General features: G+C 36.7%; 1 protein-coding gene across 1 annotated transcript in view; it reads left to right on the top strand.

The window, feature by feature from the left end:
- Positions 1-19,388, top strand: part of IRSp53 (Insulin receptor substrate 53 kDa) — a 198,141-nt gene that overhangs the window by 94,387 nt on the left and 84,366 nt on the right. The window contains exon 2 of the mRNA XM_089734406.1: positions 3,940-4,002. The gene's annotated coding sequence lies outside the window, so the exon portion shown is untranslated. The remainder of the gene's footprint in view (positions 1-3,939; positions 4,003-19,388) is intronic.

Here is a 19,388-nt window from a genome sequence, read left to right as displayed (position 1 = left end):
AATCATATAATTATACTTGTAAGGGTGTAAAACATACTTTTTGAATTTATTATTTAGAACAGTGTTTCCCAACCTTTTTTGTGCCACATGCCCCACTGTACATTTCTAAAATTTTTATGCCACCCATACTTAATTTTTAACGTTAACAAATTGATTTGTCGACGTATGAAACATAAATGACAGGTTTTAGGGAGAAATCATTATGAAATTGTTATCAGAACACAGTAAGTAATGTTTCAAAACATATAATAAAAAACTGAAATTCAAATTCAGTATAATTTTTATACAGATTTTCTATATTCATTTAGTGCAATTGCCCCCCTTAATTACCAAATTGTCCCCTTGCGGGGCGTGGGCCTCACGATGCGAAACACCGATCTAGGGCTTTATCTGTTGTATACTAAAAGATTATCGAGGATTCACAATACTTTATTGGCGGGTAGCATTTTAACTCTGCTCATGGTACTTATAGACGTGAAAAACGGCGAAGGGCCGAATGCTTATCTGGTTTGGAAGGCAAAAGCAATCCAGGCTTACATTAACATTTGAGTCAAAAAAGGTGGTTACACCTTTAAAATTTAATGATTCAAAAAACTTTTGTGAAAAGAGTTCATGAACTTTAAAAATGAGCATAAATAAAGTTACTTTGAGTTTATATGCAACATATACACAGCGATAGTTTTTCTATGCTCGAATTGGCACATACAAACACGTAGGTACACTTACAAACAGAGTCACTTTTATTAAATAGCAAATCGGTAGACGGTCGTTTTAAAACTTCGATTTGCAGTTAAAAGAACATTCATTCAGTACGTACACAATAAACTTGTGTTCGGTATGGGACTACAAAAGGATTACGGATATCAGTGGAATGACTTTCGTTTTAACTCACAATGGTCGTTGGAGAGCACATGGGAGTCTATATGAGATATATGGTGTACTCGTCTAGCTTTTGTTGTGGTCTGTGTTTGACTTTGGATTAAATTGTTAATGTCTGCGATTACACACAAAAAAAAAATATATTTTTATGAGTCTTTGGGTATAATAACAGGGACACACAGACAAGTGAAGATCTTTCACCGAGCAAGTGAAATTGTTCGGTAGACTAAGGGTCCAGTATGTTATTGTTCAGAACTTGTTTAAGTATGTACCTATATGCAACTTATCATAGAAATGGCATCGACGATATTCAGGCATCTCTGAAATATCTTATGATCTATGATAGCTACTTGCTCCAAGTCCCTATTTATTCACTACATTGTAGACGAAACAAAATATTTTAATTGATTTTCTCCTTTGTCGAATTTGTAAAAGATTGTGGTTATCCACAAACAATAATCACATGGTCAAAGGCTTTTTTATTATCATATTTTACCGAAGATTTTATGGGATATCTGCAACTGTGATGGTTTTTTTAAATGTTACAGATAAATACGTATTTTTAAACGTCCACATTATATGAATCTGTCTGCAACACACCGGCTGTATGGGGACGCAGTAGTTCCAAATCATCGGAGCGACCACAATGAGATGGACGCTTTTAGCGGAATTAAAACGGAGAACGGCCATGTTTTATTGATATTAACGGACATCGCATTATTGTTTTGGTTGAGGCAAACGATTTCGGTCAATACTTTAAATGCATACTTGAATATTAATGGTTTAAAAAGTCGTCGTGGCCTAAAAGATAAGACGTCCGGTGCATTCGTGTTGAAGCGATGCACCGGTGTTCGAATCCCGCAGGCGGGTACCAATTTTTCTAATGAAATACGTACTCAACAAATGTTCTTGATTGACTTCCACGGTGAAGGAATAACATCGTGTAATAAAAGTGAAACCCGCAAAATTATAATTTGCGTAATTACTGGTGGTAGGACCTGTTGTGAGTCCGCGCGGGTAGGTACCACCGCCCTGCCTATTTCTGCCGTGAAGCAGTAATGCGTTTCGGTTTGAAGGGTGGGGCAGCCGTTGTAACTATACTGAGACCTTAGAACTTATATCTCAAGGTGGGTGGCGCATTTACGTTGTAGATGTCTATGGGCTCCAGTAACCACTTAACATCAGGTGGGCTGTGAGCTCGTCCACCCATCTAAGCAATAAAAAAATAATAAAAAAATCCTATAATCTCCTTGTTTCATGAACTTCAGTTGTCTTACGTATTTCAGATTTCTTACGTATTAAAAATTATAATAAGCAGAGTTACTAACATTGATATAGAATTGAATAAGGCAGAGATAACAAACCAAAGCGAGTCAACGTGAAAAACAGTCACCTTTTTGGAGGTGATATTATCCTAGACACACAACGCTACATAGTCGCGGTTAGCGAGTGAAAATAACGTATCCATGCGTATCCTTCGCATTTCCTATGGTCGCAAATGCACATAAATTACGTATAGTTTACACCGCTACTGATCGTACCGCGGCGAATCAGGCCGTGAGTATGGCCAGAAATATATAAAATATACATTTCATATGGAATTGTACACATGTTACAATATAAGCTATCAATATCGCTTGCTATGTTGTGTTTTGACATGTAATTTGGATAAGTTTACTTCAAAATAAAGAAGCACGATTACAATTTTAGTACACTTGTATAAGAAGTCAAATTATAAACGACCAATGTAACTTGGGCTTTGGTGTGTGACTATGCATTTGTGTATGCCCTACATCACAATCGAGTCGTATGAACGCTATGCAAATCATGGGTTAAAAAAATAAAGATGAAGGGAGTACAAAGTGAATGCTCTTATTGTAAAATCAACCTTTTATACCAGAAAAGTAACAAACAAAGTGGTTAAGAAACTTAGTCTTTTTAAAATTAATACATAGATGTTGGCAAATTTTGTCAAAACCTATCAAACCTGCCTATTTCTGCCGTGAAATCGTAATACGTTTTGGCTTACAGGGTGGGGCCGCCTTTATCCCGTCACAAATTGAGACTTAAAACCCGTGTACTAGAGGGGCGGGCGGCGTTCACATGATTGATGTCTATGAGCTCCGGTGACCACTTAACCTTAGGTGGGCTGCAAGCTCGTCCAATCATCTTATCAATAGAGAAGATGTTTCCGCACACATATAATGTCTAAATTGAGACGGCAAATTACAATACGTACACTTATACGAGTATAACAAGAATAATAAAATGATTGGTTAAATTTAATATTTTTGTTGAAGTGTTAAAACAAAGTAAAACTTAATATGTATTATAAAACTTCGAAACTTACTATCTATATTATCCGCGCCTTGTGTGTGCTCAATTTCAAAGGATAGGGTAGCCACTGTAGTAGTTTATTAGGCGATCGAGCGCAACAAAACAATTCTCACGGATCGCTTGGAACCTCTGGATCTGCGGAGGGACTTCGGTTCCCTCTGTATTTTGTACCGTATGTGCCATGGAGTGCTCTGAGGAATTGTTCGAGATAATATTATCATCTCATTTTTACCCGCCACCGGAGTAGAGTTTATCCATACTACCTGGAGCCACTGCGGTCATCCACACTGCGTTTGCAGAGATCTTTTTTGCTACGTACCATCCGGCTTTGGAATGAGCTCCCCTCCACGGTGTTTCTCGTGCGCTATGACATGCCCTTCTTCAAACGAGGCTTGTGGAGAGTATTAAGCGGTAGGCAGCGGCTTGGCTCTGCCCCTGGCATTGCTGAAGTCCATGGGCGACGGTAACCACTCACTATCAGGGGGGCCTATGCTCGTCTGCCTACAAGGGTAATAACAATGACAATTGTCCGGTTTTCTATTGAGTTTCACATAAAGCTATGCACTATGCTAATAAGTTGTTAATAAGTCGATGTTAATAAGTTGAAATGCATAAAGCTGTTCTTATTACGGATCGTTACCCTTGGCTTGGCTGTATTGGTTTGGCAAATGATCGCGCTTTCTGATTCAAACGATGAATTAAATTTTTTTTTTCATTTTATAGGTATTCACAATCTTGCTGTAAATCAAGAAGTGATTGGACCGTGGGAAAAAATTCAATTATAATGTAAGTTTGTTTAGCTACATCCAAATATTGATTTTGTTCACGTAATTTTTAAAAAAATTGAATGTATTGAAGATAAGACTAATTATCGATTTTTTTAATATTAATACATAATTTTCAATTTTTTGGTCCGTGTATATGTTATTCCGTGTGTATATGTATATGTTATTTGCTGAACTTTTCTGTGTGTTTTCCAGTAAATTTAAGAATCATTTAGATTTACAATTGAATATAGTAGTATTTTTTATTTATTGCTCAAAACTGTTCAGATCATTACAACGTAGTCAAAAAAGTTTGAAATATTCAGATTTAAAACGCGTGTACAGAACAACGTCTGTAGGGTTCGCTGGTAGTTTCTTAGAATGCTTGATATAGATAATCAATCTTTTCAGCGCGAAATTTTATTACTTATAGCACAAAAACAAAAAATAGTAGCTCATCAGAGCAGGCGACTGATGAAAACCAACACCGATGTTCGTGAATATCTGTAATGTTAGGCGCTTAGCTTACGAGGAAGGAAAAATATTTGAAAATTCTCGGCACCGGAGGAGGTTTCAGATTAAGCTAGCAAATTCACTTCGAGGTCGAGTATTTTGATAGGAGCTAAAAACTCGTTCCGAAAGTATCTAAAGGCATTCCCCGTGGAGTAAAGGATACGGTAACGGTCTATACTGACTCAATGTGCTTTCTGTTATCATTAAACGACTTCTTCCTTTATCAACAACTCGATCTCTCGTTAACGATAACGTTCTACTGGTGGTAGGACGTCTTGTGAGTCTGCGCGGGTAGGGACCACCACCCTGCCTATTTCTGCCGTGAAGCAGTAATGCGTTTCGGCTTGAAGGGTAGGGCAGCTATTGTAACTATACTTGAGACCTTAGAACTTATATCTCAAGGTGGGTGGCGCATTTACGTCGTAGATGTCTATGGGCTGTAGTAACCACATAACACCCGCTGTGAGCTCGTCCACCCATCAAAGCAATATAAAAAAAAGATCTTTGTCACAAAAAAATTTCAGCGGGTTGTGGTATCATTCAAATTTCAAACAGCTACTTTCTAGCAGTTAGGCCTCGTTCGGAGACGCTCGGGCAGTTACTAGCAAATCCCACCGCATCTGGCTCAACCCAAACACGCCCTTTTATTCTTGTAAAGCTTTAAATACCCATGGGCCACCAGAAATTCATTCTCCATCATAAAAAAAAAAAACTATAATCTTAGTGATTAGGTTGAACGCTGTTCTAATTCAGCAGACCATGGCGCGTCATGCTCTGTAACGTAAGCTATTTCTAAATAAGCAATTAATTAACTAGAAATTAATATTTCCTCTTTAGCTTCACATAACATCTTAAAGGTATGCAATTGTAAATTACCAAAGTATGTTTTCCGTAGTAGCTACTCTTTATTTTATTATAAGCTCGTCAATTGCAAACGATATGGGATGTTAGCTGTAAAAGCCGAAATGCACGTTGTTTGTGTAAGTCTTAGTAGTCTGAGAATATATTTTGAAATGTAACAAACAGTGCTACGCAATTTTAGGGTTCTGCTATAAAATGGGAAAACCGGAACCCTTACACATTCATCCAGACCGTAAGATCGTTAAGACCGTCTGTCTGTTTAATTTCCAAGTAATTTTACTCGAAATATATTTGTACTGGATACAGGAAATTGTATAGTATGTCCTATAAGTAAGCCGCATGCAAATGTGAAAAGAAAAATAAAAGTATTATCTTTTTACGCATGTAAATGGAAGATTTAAAAAAAATGTATTAGTATGACATTAACATTTTCATTATTTACGGATAGGATTCAAAATAAATAAATACTTTTAGTCTATTCTCAATAAACATGTGCTCAACAGTAATACAGAATCTGTCCTAGCTTCTTCATCTTTCCAACTGAGCGGTGAAATTTAATTCTGAAAAATGAAAAGGTAGGAACTGTTAGGTGGAAGCAAACACTAACACACCGAACAAAAATTACATCGAATGTTACAGAGAATCCCTTATTAAATTTATCGTTATATAATTTATATTATATCGCGTGCATCCCGATCTTTCCAGAACCAAAATTTTTAACCAGAATACGATATTATTATATTTATATTTGTAGATCGAATTTGTATGTTTTGAATTTCTACGTTAAGAAACCATGTTGAGTCTCGTCTTAAGCTTATTTCAGTGAGTTTATTTTAACACTAATTACCGTCAGACGCATGAGATACCATTTAATTTTAATATTAATTTTAACAATTCAAAGCATGCAAATAAGATCTATAGAAAAAAACATTGGCTTATAAAAACAGCTGCAAACGACGAATTCCAGATAAAAATAATAGAATAAAAACGAAGTTGGAAAGTATTTTGGGCACGTTCATTGTCGCAGTTGCCCCGGGTAAGGTCCGAGGCAACATTTAATTAATTTTCGAAAAGTCTATCGCTAATCACGTCCCGTGCTACGTTCGTATTTCCAGAATTTCTTTATTTTAATTGTTATTGGACATTAAGATGTTTTTATTACAGTGCACTGTGCCATCGTTATATTCAATACTAGCGACCTGTCCTCGCTTCGCTTCGGAAACATTAAATTTTATTATTGATACGCGAAGCCCGCCATGGTGCGCGCGGTACGGCAATGACTGCGAATAACGCCGCGGGGCGAAGCTAGTCTAAAAAAAGTAGCCCAAGCTACTCCTTATATCATCAGTTACCTATTAGTGAAAGTCTCATCAAAATTGGTCCAGCCGTTCCAGATATCAGCCGGAACAAACAGACAGACAGACGGACAGACAAAAATTGTAAAAAATGTTATTTTGGTGTATGTACCGTATATATATTCATATGCATGTAGTAAAAAGCGGTTATTACAATACTACAAATAGACACACTAATTTTATTTATATGTATAGATTAGTTACATTACATTTGCGTAATTTAAAAAAATAAATTAAAAAAAAATGCAATCTTTTATACAGTTCTTACGGAATGTGTGTTACATTTTTGGAAATTAAGTTATCATGTTTTTATATATTTGAGAGTCGTGCATATATTTACCGTCGTATTAAAAGGTTGCAAACGCAACCCGTCTTTTTAGTTACTATTTTAGGGGCTTATCGATTACTAATAAAAATATTGAATACTAACAGATAAAAAAATATATTTTCATTTTTAAGTAAAAAAACAATGAAAATGTTCTTTATTTTGGGTCGTTATAAGTTTAGAACGCTTCGTTTGATTTATTGCATAAGGAAGATAACTTGATCGTATTTCAGTCTACTAAAGGCTTCAAGTTTAATCTATCTAAACAAAACTTTCTGCGGTGTTAATTAGGAAAGAGGATTGAATTACTCGAAGACGCTTCATTTACTTAATGAAATAAGATAGCTTTTATCAAATAAGGCCGTTAAATAGGCAGATGAAGTAAATTATATAGATGTTATCGTTCGAATTGTTAACGCATTTCGTGAATGAGGTAGTCCAATTTGTATAGCTATAATAAAATTTTGCTTTGTAGTTGTAGAATTACAACTGAGACGTTATTTAGGTTTACGGAAATGAGCGTGCTCGTAAATTTATTGAAGAATTTTGTGAAATAATGTGGTTCTGTCCGCTTAAAACGATGAATTTTAATTTACGAACGTACAAACGGTTTGAGAAATAAAATCATTTCAGCTATGAAATATAACATGGCTAGTGAAATTATCAACGTTACATTTGAAAGAACGATTTATAGTGAACTGGAAAAAAGTAATTTGAACAAAGTACAAATGTTGTTGTTTTATTTTGGATTGATTTAGATTCTTGCAAACTTAAAGATTAAGACCTACTAATCTAAGCGATGGAGCTATGTATACTGGCCCTGAAATATTGGCATAAGTTTCACAATCAACAATAAGAAAACTGAGTTATCAAAATCATCTATACTAATATTATAAAGAGGAAAGATTTGTTTGTTTGTATTGAATAGGCTCCGGAACTACTGAACCGATTTAAAAAATTCTTTCACTGTTGGAAAACTACGGTATCCCCGGGTGACATAGGCTATATTTATTATATTTAAAAAAAAATAGGGATCCTTACTGAAACTCCAATAATGTAACCCAATGTGTAAAAAAAATACCTAAAATTCTTTACATCGCGTGCGCTATTTCTCAAGCGAAGCCGGGGCGGGCCGCTATAATAAATAAGTAGATTTAGCCTATTTTACTGTAAAATTCATACTTTCGCGTTTGAAGTTGACTAATACAATACAGAATTGAGACTTCAATCTCCTATTACAAAGTGGGCCCAGTCTTTGATGCAGTGGTGTCATAGCACTTACTAATCACCACATAGAGCTGTAACTGCATAAAGCATAAAGCTGCATTTACAGCATAAAGCTGTACTGGTGGTAGGACCTCTTGTGAGTCCGCGCGGGTAGATACCACCACCCTGCCTATTTCTGCCGTGAAGCAGTAATGCGTTTCGGTTTGAAGGGTGGGACAGCCGTTGTAACTATACTTGAGACCTTAGAACTTATATCCCAAGATGGTTGGCGCATTTACGTTGTGGATGTCTATGGGCTCCAGTAACCACTTAACACCAGGTGGGCTGTGAGCTCGTTCACCCATCTAAGCAATAAAAAAAATTTGCCCATGAATTGCAAAACGCTCATGTATCATTGAAACATTTCTGTTTCAAAAAGAATTTTTAATCAATTTCGTTTTAGCAACATTAATTTAACGCCACCACGCACTATTTCAACGCTCTCACTCGTATTTTGTCGGTGCGCACGAATTTAGCGTGGTCTAGTGTATCTTGTCCATCGGTATCAAATAAATGAGTCCGTACGGTTTGATTCATGTGAACGGGGACCGGAAAATACCCGGCAACAAATAAAACGAATCAAACTGCGAACTATAAAGGATAGTGGTGGACGGAGTACGTACTGGCTTGCTCTCGAGGGGTTTGCTTTCATTCGATTTTCTGATTTTTGATCCATCATGCATTTGCTTATCATTATCAATTTTTGTGTTTACTGTTTTAGTACCAGAAGTTCGATAATATATAGAAGATAAAGCTAAAATACTATTAATGTCAGCCCGCATACGAGAGGAACGCATGATGTACAAAACAATATATTTGAATCATTTCAATGAATTTAGCTAAATGTATAGATTTCATATACACATACATGCACTCTCGATAAAGTCTGCAATAAAAAGAAAATTAAGAGCATCAACGAAATTCACTCGGAAAAATAATATCGACATGAAACCTATGGTATTGAAAGCCATAAAATTTCGTGTCGTGCAAATTTTATGAACGTAAATCGTACATACAGAATGACTTTTTTTGCGTTAAAATTGAAATGTTCATAAAAATCTATTTGTATTGATGTAGATAGGAACGCGATCTTGTTATACGTTTGATTTTAAGTAAACAGCCCATAGACTACTGAGTTTCTCGCCGGATCTTCTGAGTGGGTCAGGTTTCCGATCCGGTGGTAGATTCTGCGAAGCACTTCTCTTGCTGGGGCTCTGGTGAGCAAATTCTCTCAGGTTGAACCCATGAGCTCATCTACTTGTCAGCGCGAATAGCCTCTTTGGCTACCAGCAAGTTGATAGAGGAAATAATGTAATCATTGAAGTACATAGATCACGCTGCAAAGGCCGCTGCCAAATTTCACAAAGTAAGAGTCTTATATTGTTAAAACGGCTGTTCTATTAATACAACTTAAAGGTTTAATTTTTTTTTATTGCTTAGATGGGTGAACGAGCTCACAGCCCACCTGGTGTTAAGTGGTTACTGGAGCCCATGGACATCTACAACGTTAATGCGCTACCCCCCTTGAGATTGAAGTCGTCGTGGCCTAAAGGATAAGACGTCCGGTGCATTCGTGTTGAAGCGATGCACCGGTGTTCGAATCCCGCAGGCGGGTACCAATTTTTCTAATGAAATATGTACTCAACAAATGTTCACGATTGACTTCCACGGTGAAGGAATAACATCGTGTAATAAAAGTGAAACCCGCAAAATTATAATTTGCGTAATTACTGGTGGTAGGACCTCTTGTGAGTCCGCGCGGATAGGTACCACCGCCCTGCTTATTTCTGCCGTGAAGCAGTAATGCGTTTCGGTTTGAAGGGTGGGGTAGCCGTTGTAACTATACTGAGACTTTAGAACTTGTATCTCAAGGTGGGTGGCGCGTCTACGTTGTAGATGTCTATGGGCTCCAGTAACCACTTAACATCAGGTGGGCTGTGAGATCGTCCACCCATCTAAGCAATAAAAAAAAAAAAAAAAAATATAAGTTCTAAGATCTCAGTATAGTTACAACGGCTGCCCACCTTTCAAACCGAAATGCATTACTGCTTCACGGCAGAAATAGGCAGGGTGGTGGTACTTACTCGTGCGGACTCACAAGAGGTCCTACCACCAGTAATTACGCAAATTATAATTTTGCGGGTTTGATTTTTATTACACGATGTTATTCCTTCACCGTGGAAGTCAATCGTGAACATTTGTTGAGTACGTTTCATTAGAAAAATTTGTACTCGCCTAGGATTCGAACACCGCTGCATCGCTCAACACGAATGCACCGGACGTCTTATCCCTTAAGCCATGACGACTTCTAAAGGTATGAATATTTCCTGTCACTCCTGGGCAGAATAGTGGACTAGATTCCTAAGAGTTATTTTTCATAATTCAATCTTTTGATTTTGGTAAGGGGGGTCAAAAATATTACCAATAATAAAAGAGAGGGCGTTACGTGTCAGCATTAATAGCATGGTAAATGTAGTCCAAAGTAAAAGTCGTTGAAAAGGAAATTACCTCGTAAACGACGTATGGGTTTTAATGGAATTCATTGTTCCCGTGATTGCCTCTCCCGGGATTGCTTATTTGACTGTCTCGTGGGCCCTAAGGTTTCGCTTCAATAGGAGTCGGCGGCACAAAATTTGAGTTCGCGTGTCAATAATAACGATGCTATGTATTAGTTAAAGTGAAATGATAGAGTGTCTTCTATTTGTTTATTAAATTTAACCCATTTCGTGATCTATTATACGATATATCAAATCGCTATTGTAATATACTGTAATATAATAATCTTAATAAAAACTGATTATATTTAGATTATAGTTTCGACTCAATATATATTATAGATTATTTTAGATAATTTTAGATTAGTTCTAAATTTATACAAAAACTAGCGACCCGCCCTCGCTTCGCTTCGGAAACATTAAAACACACATGAAACCAAAAAAAAAATTAAAAAAAGTAGCCTATGTTCATCAGGGACAATGTCGGCTTCTAATGGAAAAAGAATTTTTCAAATCGGTCCAGTAGTTTCGGAGCCTATTCGAAACAAACAAACAAACAAATCTTTCCTCTTTATAATATTAGTATAGATCTAGAGTCACTCAAAACAATGAGAGCACTACATAGAAGGCACACAGCAGCCTGCCATAAGCACGATATCGTAATATGATAAGAGTTACTCGAATCCCAAAATCTTATCTCTAAATGTTGCAGCAGGATTGATGCGAGCGATGTTTGGAGGCGAGAAGCTGGGTCGGGCAATCAATCGTTTTCCTTGCCCCAAAAATTCAAAATAAAATAGAAAAATACATGATACGACTAATAACTGTTAGAGGTATTTGTTTACCTTACATAGCTGTTCTTAATCGCACCCTTAGCTACATACCATCTAATAAGCCGCATATCTAAAACATCCATAAAAGTAGTATAAGTTTAAGAACAAAGCGATATACAAGTTTGTGACACACGAATGCATTACGGACATAGTACAGCGCACAATTTCGGATAAACAAAACCTTGACGAGGCGATATTGTGTATTACATTTCGCGACACCTGTGTCTGACACCGTCCAGAGCATGGGACACGGGTGACATTTATTGCACGCGTATTTCGCTACCAAATACCCGCAAGTAACACGGGTGCTGCGGCCGATCGGAATTTCAAAGTGCGCGTTTAGGGGATGGAAATTAATCATCCCCCTGTTAACGTTGATTGCAAGCCGCTCGCTATATATTCTGATATTTGTATAAGGGCAGTAACAACGATGTTGTAAACACGTAGATACACAAGTTATTATGTTTCAATCAAACCGAAATATGTTTGTGTGAACAGTTAAAGTAAATAGCTGTTACATTCCGTTTGTAGAAATATTGTGTACCGCGAATTTTGTAGGACGCTTCAGAAAATATGTAGATATTATTTAAATCTGGAGACAGTCAATTAATGAAAAAAGATTAATATAATTTTTGTTAAAATCACACCTTTTTTTTTTAATACCTATGCTGAAAGCCTTGAGAGGCTATATAGGCTTCGCCCTAACGTGTAGGTGAGCTTAAGGGGTTCATACCGGAGTGTTGCTAACACTGACCCTAGCAAGAGCAGTGCTTTGCAGAATCGACCACCAGATCGGAAACGCGATCCACTGAGAAGATCCGGCGAGAAACTAAGTGGGCTATCATACCTTAATTAGGTAATCATTTTATAATGAATTTTCATGTTTCGTATTCACGAAAAACGCTTCTTTTTAACGTAACTTGTTGTTCAATTATCAATGACGTGTGCAAAATCTCAGTTATGTAGGTGAATGATCATGCGTCAATATATTATTACCCCTTTGAAGATTTAATCTGAAACTACCAAAATCTTAGTTGAATAGCTGATAGAATATATCTGAAGGAAGTTTAGTGTTACATAAAGCAAACAATAGTCATTCAATTAAAGGGTTAATTATTGGAATGAAGCGCTGTGATCACAATAACAAGATGAGTGGTATTAATAAAGGTTTATCGGTTCCGAGCTCACGGAATTCTAAGTAGCTTACGTTTGCAGGCTTATATTGGGTACTAGCGACCCACCCTCGCTTCGCTTCGGAAACATTAAATTTTATTATTGAGTATCGCTTCGTTTCGGAGACATTAAATTTTATTATTGATAGGCAAGTCATGGCGGATGTTGTACGACAATAACTGCGGGTGACGCCGCGGGGCGAAGCTAGTCTAAAAGTAGCCTAAGTTACTCCTTATATCATCAGCTATCTATCAGTGAAAGTCTCGTCAAAATCGGTTCAGCCGTTCCAGAGATTAGCTGGAACAAACAGACAGACAGACAGACCGACAAAAATATAAAAAAAATTATTTTGTTGTATGTACCGTATATATATATTCATATGCACGTAGTCACAAGCGGTTATTTCAATATTACAAACAGACACTCCATATTTATTTATATGTATAGATAAGGGCCTGTTACCGAAAACGAAAGTACTAATTCAAGTGTGTCTCGTGAAAGATGACACGTTTTTCTTTCTAATACTCAAATGTTTTATACATGCAATGAAACACAATAACAATGTCAACGGCCTCGAGCAACGCTGGCCACTACCCTCACTTTGTATTGCACGTTCAATCATTTTTTTTTCTAAACGACAAGTTATTTGCACTTATCTAAACAAATCATCAAACGGCTTGACTTCGGGAACGGTGTATGTATGTTTATATGTATGTAATTAAAAAGTTTATTTGTAAGTAAATGTTAAGTTCAGCTAAATAAATCGTTAAAGTTTGTCTCGCAGAAGTATTTCATCTTCTCCGCACATTAATTGCTGTCTAGTATCGAAGAGAGTCACGCCGAATACATTCGCGAAGTTGTCGAGTTATTTGTCACTGCCTTACTCGAATTAGCATCGAGTTTTAATTAATTTTTGATGTCGACAGACGAGTTTATGTCAGCGAAAGATAATCTATTTTGTTTACGTCTAAGCAAAATTAGATTCGTCTTGGTGTATGTATACGGAAACTTGGAAATTTGATGGCCTAAGTTGCGTGAATCATCATGTACACGTGACAGCTTGTGAGTTAAAAATCGGTTATCTGTAAAGTCGGCTTACTGACGATAGTTGAACGTGGCAACGTCATAAGAAAATACTGATGGAATGGTTTCATTTTTCAATTATCGCAATTATCGTTGCTATAAGCAATTGACACCACATTCACTTTTCACTGAACTTCTTACTTGACGAAAACATGTAAATGTATTATTGTAAAGCAGCTGTCCACGCGGATGCATCGCTCACTCAAGTAGGAGAGAGACAGATCTCGAACGCTGCCGAACGCAGAGGCCGATTGTGCCTCTTTGTCGCTCGTTGCGCGCTCTCGCTTGCACTTCAAGCCTTAAATGGAACGCCTCAGAGCGAGGTGACGCCACATGAGTCATGTTTTTTCGTGCGTGCAGCCGGCTCCATCGAATTATAAGACGTTGTCACGTCAAAAATTGAACAGATTTTATTCAACATAAAAAAATAAACAGATCAAAAGCAATTATTTCTCGACTTCATTTCCTCGTCGTTCCTACAAAAGCCCTGCTCCATACAGGGATGTTATTCCCAAGATAGGTGTTCGTTCTCAGGGAGCGAAAATAATCACATTCAAACGTGATGTATATTTATTTTTGTTGTTTAATTTACCTGTACCACGTTCCCGCCCCTATTTTTTATATATCGAGTACAGGGTTTTTTGCTCGTAATATGTATATAATATATAATAACTTTATAAGAAATACTTTCTTTAATCTCATTATTTTGCAAACAGTCTAAGGGTGCCGCCCGGTTCGAAAGTTCGGTCGACATTATTATTGGCGTATTCCATGCCGACCTCGTTAGAATTGAATTACTTTTTTGCCTTGATAAGTACTTTTATGAAAATTTGGAGTCCTAACTTACTCTTTTACCGTTGCAAAAGCCCTAATTGAATTTAATAGGATTATGAGAAAAAATCCGGGTCGTGTTAAAGTTTTTGGAGGATTTTTTGCAAAGTAAATTTCGTATCATAATGGCATCCGATATAGTTGTTCCAGTTTTATCTACGTATTTTTTGGGTTAACTAAAGGACATACCAGCGGGGTTTTTCAGGTTTCGAACTCTTATTGAGTGGAAGTTATTCACGAACAGCCATAGAGGAATCGTTTTACGGTTTTATTTGCGTACGTTAGCACAGCTCTTGTGGGGTATTCGGTTGCTCTCGACATAAGTACGTATTCATATGTAGGTCTAGTCGGGTGGTGCGCTCAACTGCGCTCGCAGTTCGCTGAGTGGGCGGGCGGTTCCGCTCCCGATTCACTTAATTGGTAAATCTTGGCTGACGCAGCTCTTTGCAATCACAGTAGATTCAACGCAAGCGTTGAAGACGAGCGGCACTTAATGCACTGCTAGATCAATGGTATTAGAGCGGATAGTTAATTAGTGCCATAGACATAAGATTTCTGAGAATTGTTGACAAATGAAACTAATAATTTTTAGTCAATTTATTAGACTTCAAATTTATTATTTACATTTATGTGATAATAATAGTCGTTATCAAATACACACTTCGCTTTCATCGTTTCAAAATAAAATCTAAAGGTGTGGAATCTAAAGGTGTGGAAAAAAAGAACATTATGAAAGTGATGCTTTAGAAAAAAATGTGACCACTGTTTGTACTGAGCAAAGAAGAAAAGTAAGTTTTATAGGAAGACGGTATAGAATATAATCGTAACAATATGAACAGTGAAGGAGTGTGAGTAACATCTATTATGTGCTTAGGAAACTTCATCAATTTGCGGATATGTGCTATAGGAAATAATGGTTGGATAAGAGTAATAATTACGTAAGTGGTTAGATGTAAAATGACCATGAAATATATTAAATAGCAGCCATTAAACTTCCATGTTTTTAAGGACAAGGATACCGATAAGTAAAAACGTAATTAAAGGTTCGTCGTACACTTACAAGTTCTTTCCGATTATACGAGACACGATCAAACACGATCTTAAAACAGATCTAAAGCAACTGTCCAAAATTTCTAAGCGTTCAGGTTTGCTTAGTAACGCTTTAGTGATTACAAGATAATAGGTACCAGTGTAGCCAATCATTGCCTGAAAAGTCTCAATTAGAAGAAAAATTCTCTGACATGTCTGTAAATCAACAGCGTAATGACGCTGGGTATGAGTGATTACTCTGTTGACAGAATTTATAAAGATTGAGAAGAGTAGTGAAGAAAGATCTACCGGGGCAAGCCCACAGTTAAGTTAAGTTAATCAGTTTGCAAAGGAAATTTGCGGGAAAAATATATTGGAAACTTCCACGTGAATATGATTTAATTTTACAACAGGACAATAAATATATCTAATTTTGTAGTCTTCTAAAATAATGTCGAAGTCTATAAAGAGGGAGGGACATATTACTGAAAATTAGCAACACAAGTAGTGTTTTTGTTCTATATTGAACGTAATCTGCAACTCGAATAGGAATAGTGACTGTACTGTATGTTTAAGCGTTAATTTATTGTTAATCAGTAGTAATGCAACAAGTTACTTATGCACAAATGAGCTCTAAAGTTTTTGAAAAAAAGGAGAAAAATAAAGAAAACAAATTTTACTGGTGGTAGGACCTCTTGTGAGTCCGCACGGGTAGGTATCACCGCCCTGCCTATATCTGCCGTGAAGCAGTGATGTGTTTCGGTTTGAAGGGTGGGGCAGCCGTTGTAACTATACTGAGACCTTAGAACTTATGTCTCAAGATGGGTGGCGCATTTGCGTTGTAGATGTCTATGGGCTCCAGCAACCACTTAACACCAGGTGGGCTGTGAGATTCGTCTACCCATCTAAGCAATAAAAAAAAAAGATGGGACAGATATATTAGGCGCCTAGTTTATAATTACTTATTTGAAATATTAGTATGTGTAGAGAGGAGCAAAAGACAAATATCGGCATCAACAGATATTTAAATAAATAAGTAGCTAAAGTAGTAGCCTATAATTTCTTTATCTCAAACTAATCTAAAATCAAAAGAAGGACAAAGAGGAGGTTATTTTAATTATTTTGTCTGGTTATCAAATTTATTTTGAAGTAAGCGCTGTCGAAGTATCTCGGAACAGTGAATTGATTTATTCACGAATAATATTTGGGATAAGAACGAAAAGTGAGCGAAGTTTGAAATTTTCATGTATACATTATTCTGGTCTCGCGCTTGTTAACATTCATATGAAAATGCTTTGTTTGAAAAATGTATAAAATTCTAAACATAAAACGATGTTCGATTCCTAAAATTTACATGACAACGAGTGTTAAGCAAGCACGCTCTACACTTGGATTTCTTTTCTGTACTCCACTGTACACTAGCTTTTTAAATTGACTTTACTCTAAATAGGATTATTTTTAGTAAAATTCTTATTTGACGATAAATTTTTAGGGTCTACGAAAATTTTCACCTCTGAGAAAAATCTGCCAGAAGATCATGCTCTTTTGAAATTAAATGTACGATTTAACAAAATTAATAAATGTTATAAATTATCACTAGAAGACACAGGTCGACAATACTGGGCACTCACCCAATGTGCAGTATGGAGCAAAATCCAAACATGGTTCTGTCATTGACATAGTCGCTGACCGAAAAACAATCCTAAGTTATTAAAGATGATTTGAGATTAATCTTGATATTCCCTAATATATTTCTAGTCTTATTTGGCTTAACTACTGGTGGCTCTATTAATTACATCACGTAGAGCATTCCAGAAATATCATTACCGCAACGATGATCTCAACGTCAATTCGTTCACCTGGTCGGAAATACTTTAGTGGCATAACGATGATGAAAAACAATTATTTAACTCTGCAGTAGTAAAAAAAATTGTAATTTTATTTCGCCGTTTTCAATCAATTAATCAATATTACTATCAATCAAATTCATATTTCCCAACGGATCAACCATACAACGAAATTTGTTTGAAGTTCCTTGGAATTATTTGGGATCAAATTTGGTTATTACCTTCACAAAGTATATTACGTATAACTACTATATCTCCGAAACGTAAATAAGTAAGTCTGAAATTATTCAAACGAAGTATGTACCTGATGTAGAGCTCCACTCCCACAGCCAGGAAATATTTTTTTTTATTATTTTTTTTATTGCTTAGATTGGTGGACGAGCTCACAGCCCACCTGGTGTTAAGTGGTTACTGGAGCCCATAGACATCTACAACGTAAATGCACCACCCACCTTGAGATATAAGTTCTAAGGTCTCAGTATAGTTACAACGGCTACCCCACCCTTCAAACCGAAACGCATTACTGCTTCACGGCGGAAATAGGCGGGGTGGTGGTACCTTCCCGTGCGGACTCCCAAGGGGTCCTACCACCAGTGATTACGCAAATTATAATTTTGCGGGTTTGATTTTTATTACACGATGTTATTCCTTCACCGTGGAAGTCAATCGTGAACATCTGTTGAGTACGTATTTCATTAGAAAAATTGGTACCCGCCTGCGGGATTCGAACACCGGTGCATCGCTACACACGAATGCACCGGAAGTCTTATCCTTTAGGCCACGACGACTTAAAATAATACACAGAGTGCAGTAGTTTACTCAATTCTGTATTGCTTTATTTGTAACTCCACTTTTACAATCTTTAGACATCTGCTCACTACCGAATACACTGATTTCTCTCCCGTTTTTTCAGACTACCGCCTTTTTTATTATGTCACGTCCCCACTACTCTAATTGCTCCCACCAACAGTGTTGCTATTTGAAAATCCGAAAATTGTCTTAACATTAACAAATTACATTATTTTACAACAAACCTTACACTACTATATTTGTTTCGAATACAACGTCGCCATTACCATAACCGGTCGTCTCATAGAAGTTCTTCTGCGGAATAAACGATTTAAATCAACCATAAATTTGAACCAAAATGGGTATTTTCGAATAATTTATCATCGGCAGTTACGAAAGCGAATCCAATTTTTATCTTTCGATAACAGTTCGATACAAATATCTTTGCGCCGTTATCTCGTAAGTAGGTCCTTTTTGTAGCTTTCTTTACTTGTGAATCACGCCTTAGATCGATATCGATACTGTTAAGCGTACTCCAGTCGACGCTAATCTAAATAGAAGTTGAAATTTATACGTTTCAAATGTTAACTTATGTCGATTTTACTTGTACTTACAATTCTACTTTATTGTACTTTACTTTACAATTGGTAGGACCTCTTGTGAGTCCGCACGGGTAGGTACCACCGCCCTGTCTATTTCTGCCGTGAAGCAGTAATGCGTTTCGGTTTGAAGGGTGGGGCAGCCGTTGTAACTATACTGAGACCTTAGAACTTATATCTCAAGGTGGGTGGCGCATTTACGTTGTAGATGTGTATGGGCTCCAGTAACCACTTAACACCAGGTGGGCTGTGAGCTTGTCCACACATTTAATCAATAAAAAAAAAATCGGTTACAGGTGCTGTTTAAGATTATAAACGCAATTGTATAACGGGTTCTGTCGCCAGAATTTTGATATTATATTTCATCAGTTCCTGATATTGTTGCAAGCACGATCACGGGTCGAGTATT

Source organism: Bombyx mandarina, chromosome 17, assembly GCF_030267445.1.
Source record: "Bombyx mandarina strain Sakado chromosome 17, ASM3026744v2".
Lineage (NCBI taxonomy): Eukaryota > Metazoa > Arthropoda > Insecta > Lepidoptera > Bombycidae > Bombyx > Bombyx mandarina.
This window is presented reverse-complemented; position numbering and strand designations above follow the sequence as displayed.